Here is a 6134-nt window from a genome sequence, read left to right as displayed (position 1 = left end):
ATGTTTACTTACAGGCTCTAACCAATGGTGCGGAAAAAAATGTGTGTGTGTGTGTGTGTGTGTGTAGGTAAGTAAAGAAATAAAACAACAGTAAAAAGACATTTGAAAAAAGAGTAGCAAGGTTATATACAGACACCTGTTAGTCAGGCTTATTGAGGTAGTATGTACATGTAGGTTTCGTTGAAGTGACTATGCATATATGATGAATAGAGAGTAGCAGAAGCGTAAAAAGAGGGGTTGGCGGGTGGTGGGACGCAATGCAGATAGCCGGGTTAGCCAATGTGTGGGAGCACTGGTTAGTCGGGCCATTTAGGGACTATGTACATGAATGTATCGTTGAAGTGTATGTATGCATATAAGATAAACAGAGAGTAGCAGCTGTGTAAAAGAGGGGTTGGGGGGGTAGAGAGAGAACAAGTAGAGAGAGAGAACAAGTAGAGAGAGAGAACAAGTAGAGAGAGAACAAGTAGAGAGAGAACAAGTAGAGAGAGAACAAGTAGAGAGAGAGAACAAGTAGAGAGAGAGAGAACAAGTAGAGAGCGAGAACAAGTAGAGAGAGAGAAAGAGTAGAGAGAGAGGAGAGAAAGAAAGAGGAGAGAGAAGAGAGAGAAAGAAAGAAAGAGTAGAGAGAGAAAGAGTAGAGAAAGAGTAGAGAGAGAAAGTAGAGAGAGAAAGAAAGAAAGAAAGAAAGAGTAGCGAGAGAGAGAGAGTAGAGAGAGAAAGTAGATCGAGAGTAGAGAGAGGAGAGAGAAAGAGTAGAGAGAAGAGAGAGAGAAAGAGTAGAGATAGGGGGGGGGGCACACAATGCAAATAGTCTGGGTAACCATTTGGTTACCTGTTCAGGAGTCTTATAACTTGGGGGTAAAAACTGGCTTGGGGGTAAAAACAGGCTCATGGTAATGACTGGAGTGGAATAGGTGGAATGGTATCAAATACATTCCATTTGCTCTGTTCCGGACATTATTATAAGCCGTTTTCCCCTCAGCTGCCACCTGTGCTCAGAGCAAAATAATGAAGTGTATAAACAAAAAGGACACTTAAAATTCCTGGATGCATCTGAAAGACTCAGCATTATTTTTGAGGTGTGGTCTGAAAAACAGATACTAAAGGGGTAAAACATCTGATTTGGAATACAAACACCAAATAACATGATCAAATATGACTAACAAAATCTAGATTAACAGATACGTAAATACACAAACAGTGGAAAATAAAGTAATATTCAGCCTTTCCACACTTTCACAGACATTTCCTCATGTTGTACTGTTGTCCCAGCCTGGTCTCATTGACTAGACGTAACATAGTATATGTGACAAAATGGCGCCGACAGAGAGGGCTGCCTCGCTTCTAGGCCTTAGGAAACTTTGTAGTATTCTTTTTTTTGTAATGTTTTTTTTCTTACATTGTTAGCTCAGAGTGAGTCACTGTAAGTGTTATTACATACAGCCGGGAAGAACTATTAGATATCAGAGCGGCGTCAACTTACCAGCACTACGACCAGGAATACGACTTTCCCAAGTGGATCCTTTGTCCGAACGACTGTACCCAGGACATTTGAGCTGATTCCAGAGGCTGACCCAAAACCACGCCGCTAGAGGAGAGGTAGACGGAGCGGTCTTCAGGTCAGACTTCGGAGGCGCTCACTCCACCCACAGCGTCAGAGAATATTAATCGCTAATGTCCAGTCTCTAGATAACAAGGTAGACGAAATTAGGGTAAGGGTTGCTTTCCAGAGAGACATCAAGGATTGTAACATATGTTGGGGATGAATCAGAATTAGTTAGGTAACGTTGATAAATAAGATGTTTTATTTACATAATAATGCTTATGTGAGATATTTGTCATTAGGATGTTTTCTTTTGGATAATACTGTTGGCAGTTGCATTTTCCTCTCTTCTCCCAGGGCTTAGTCACTAGGGGCCCAGGGAGGGGAGAGGTCAGGCTTGTCTTCATATTTCAATATATCTGTTAAACCATGTGATGCTATGAAGAATATCAGAAGGGAAGGAGGACAGAATGGAGGCTTGTCTTCTTATGGGAATGTGTCTGTAACTATTGTATGTCCCCTCTGAGGTTGCCCTTATCTTGATCTAGTATATGACCTAAGAGGCTCACTGTCTTTTCTAATCTTGTCCAGGAGGGGGTGTATTTGAGATGGGAGTATCTAGAATTGACAATTGATATATGCCATTGGATGAGGTAATGGTTTGGTAATATGAAGTACCAAGAACGAGAAGTAGAACCTTGTCTAAGAGAGCAAACTGAACGATAATGTATAGCTAATGCTGTCTGGCTATGGGATACTCCTCTCAAGTAAAGTCTTCCTTTGTAATGTTCCTAAGATCTGTGTTTCGTCATGTGAGTTGAGATGGGTGTGTCTTGGCTATAAATTATACTAAGAACTGTTTTGTAATAAATTTATAGACACTGAATTGATCTGAGAGTCACAGGGCTATGGTGAAGCTCATATAATTAAAGATGGACTTCATAAAATAACTCTGACTTGTGTGTGGTTTGCTCTCCCAATGTTAAGTAATACAGGAAATTACCACGACACATACAATCCCAAACAAGCAAATCAAATCAAATGTATTTATATAGCCCTTCGTACATCAGCTGATATCTCAAAGTGCTGTACAGAAACCCAGCCTAAAACCCCAAACAGCAAGCAATGCAGGTGTAGAAGCACGGTGGCTAGGAAAAACTTCAGACAATTCTCCAACCCCTAAGTGGATTGTTAGACTAAAAGACCTCTTCTTGAACTTGGAACTTTGACATGTTTGACGAGCTTGATCTGCTGAAGAATCTCTTTGCTGTGATTGAATAGCACATTGCCCATAGGGATTTGATCTGTCAGTACAGCAGTGGGAACTGGCTGGGCTGGGCTGGCTAACTGGCTGCAACCTGGTCTTTGAGGGTGGGGTTGAGACCCAGGGCCTCTAGCTTAATGATGAGCTCGTTCATGTTCATTGACTATAGCTCAGCATTCAACACCATTGTACCCTCCGAGCTCATCATTAAGCTAGAGGCCCTGGGTCTCAACCCCACCCTCAAAGACCAGGTTGCAGCCAGTCAGCCAGCCCAGCCCAGCCAGTTCCCACTGCTGTACTGACAGCTCAGGCCTTTCTGTCAATCCGTCCACTCTTCCCAGCAGCCCTCCTCCAGTCTCGTCCTCTCTGTTCTGCAAGGCTGGCTGCTGATCTGCCAGCTGCTAGGGCAAAATCGGTATCTGAAAGGTAGAGAGGAGGTATTAACATCTGAATGAATATATAATATTTGCCATGCTGTAATTTAATAACTAAATAATAGCCTGCAATGTTAAATAGTCGTTTTTCAAATACTAAATAGGTTAATTATATAGCTTTAGCCAACCATTGATTCATTTGGCCTAAGATAACAAACACCCACACTTTTGTTATTCATCCCATAATACGCGACACATAACCCTTACCTTTTTCTCCATATTGGCATGGCTCGTTTGCGGGGCTTGGTCGCTTGACTCCGGTACTGCATCCAACCCAACAGTTTATGAGCTATGATTATACAGCAGGAAGATGAGTACACTGGGATCCATCAGAACAAACGGTAATGGGCTGCTGTGCAGTGGTGATGCCCAGGTTGACTAATAACCCGCAGTCCCCGTGGTTATATCCGCTGGGTGGATAGGTTTAGGGTCATTAAATATTGTGTGGCTGAAGGGCAGGTGGGTGGAGGACAGATTGAATATAGATCAACAGTACCTTTAAAAATCCAGAAAGGTACAGTACCAGGCAAACATTTGGACACACCAAGTCATTCAAGGGTTTTTCCTTATGTTTACTATTTTCTACATTCTAGAATAATAGTGAAGACATCAAAACTATGAAATAACACATAAGACAATAATCATGTACTAACCAAAAGCGTTAAACAAATCAAAATAGATTTTAGATCTTAGATTCTTCAAAGTAGCCACCCTTTGCCTTGATGACATCTTTGCACACTCTTGGCATTCTCTCAACCAGCTTCACCTGGAATGCTTTTCTCTCAACCAGCTTCACCTGGAATACAGTTGAAGTCGAAAGTTTACATACACTTAGGTTGGATTCATTAAAACTAGTTTTTCAACAACTACTCAAATGTCTTGTTAACAAACTATAGTTTTGGCAAGTCGGTTAGGACATCTACTTTGTGCATGACACAAGTAATTTTTCCAACAATTGTTTACAGACAGATTATTTCACTTATAATTCACTGTATCACAATTCCAGTGGGTCAGAAGTTAATAATTTGACTGTGCCTTTAAACAGCTTGGGAAATTAAAAAAATGTATGTCATGCTTTAGAAGCTTCTGATAGGCTAATTGACATAATTTGAGTCAATTGGAGGTGTACCTGTGGATGTATTTCAAGGCCTACCTTCAAACTCAGTGCCTCTTTGCTTGACATCAAGGGAAAAATCAAAATAAATCAGCCAAGACATCAGAATTGTTTTTGTAGACCTCCACAAGTCTGGTTCATCCTTGAGAGCAATTTCCAAATGCCTGAAGGTACCGCGTTCATCTGTGCAAACAATACTACGCATGTATAAACACCATGGGACCACGCAGTCGTCACACTGCTCGAGAAGGAGACGCGTTCTGTCTCCTAGAGATTAACGTACTTTGGTGCAAAAAGTGCAAATCAATCACAGAACAACAGCAAAGGACCTTGTGAAGATGCTGGAGGAAACAGGTACAAAATTATCTATATCCACAGTAAAACGAGTCCTATATTGACATAACCTGAAAGGCCACTCAGCAAGGAAGAAGCCACTGATCCAAAATCGCCATTAAAAAGCCAGACTACGGTTTGCAACTGCACATGGGGACAAAGATCGTACTTCCAAAGTTGTGGCAAAATGGCTTAAGGACAACAAAGTAAAGGTATTGGAGTGGCCATCACAAAGCCCTGTCCTCAATCCAATAGAACATTTGTGGGCAGAACTGAAAAAGCATGTGCGAGCAAGGAGACCTATAAACCTGACTCAGTTACGAGGAATTTGCCAAAATTCACCCAACTTTTTGTGGGAAGCTTGTGGAAGGCTACCCGAAATGATTGACCCAAGTTAAACAATTTAAAGGCAATGCTACCAAATACTAATTGAGTGTATGTAAACTTCTGACACACTGGGAATGTGATGAAAGAAATAAAAGCTGAAATAAATTATTCTCTCTACTATTATTCTGACATTTCACATTCTTAAAATAAAGTGATGATCCTAACATTTTACTAGGATTAAATATCAGGAATTTTGAAAAACTGAGTTTAAAAACGATTTGGCTAAGGTGTATGTAAACTTCTGACTTCAACTGTGTATCCCACATATGCTGAGCACTTGTTGGCTGCTTTTACTTCACTCTGCGGTCCAAACCATCTCAATTGGGTTGAGGTCGGGTCATTGTGGAGGCCAGGCTATCTGATGCAGCACTCCATCACTCTCCTTCTTGGTAAATAGCCCTTACAAAGCCTGGAGGTGTGTTGAGTCATTGTCCTGTTGAAAAACAAATGATATTCCCACTAAGCACAAAGCAGATGGGATGGCATATTGCTGCAGAATTCTGTGGTAGCCATGCTAGTTAAGTGTGCCCTCCTGCAGCCAGGGCAACAGAGTCTGCAGGTAGACCTGCAGCAGTATGGCCGCGTTGCTAAGGCGGCCAAGAGAGCAGACGGACCATATGTGGCTTTCATGTCGGCATCAAAAAGTCTCGGGGGCATGCTGGCTTCAGTCGTGGGTTCCGCCCTATAATCTCCCGGTCTGGGAGGACCATGTCAGCTATCATGGTGTCCATGGTCGGGTATTCCCGGAGGCCGAGTGACTCTGCGCCCGCAACATAACTCCATGGTCCAGTCTCTGCTGGGTCGGAAGCGCCCCCTGGCAGAGACCCAGCTCTCCTGCAAGGCCTCACGGAACTCAGCAGAGATGGGGACAGATGGAGAGTCATCACTGTCCACCAGTTTGATTCCCAGTGTAGTGGCTACCCGAGTGAGTAGGCTCCTCATAGCCTCTCGAGCCGCTGGGGGCGATGAAGCCCCGCTGCCGGCTTCTGATGGCCTGTCAGCCTGGTAGCCCTGCTCACCGTGATGAACAGTGCCAGCATCATCCCCCAGGAACAG

This window comes from Oncorhynchus kisutch, linkage group LG23 (assembly GCF_002021735.2).
Source record: "Oncorhynchus kisutch isolate 150728-3 linkage group LG23, Okis_V2, whole genome shotgun sequence".
NCBI classification, from domain to species: Eukaryota; Metazoa; Chordata; class Actinopteri; order Salmoniformes; family Salmonidae; genus Oncorhynchus; species Oncorhynchus kisutch.
The sequence above is the reverse complement of the archived record's forward strand: the minus strand, read 5'-3'. Positions refer to the sequence as shown.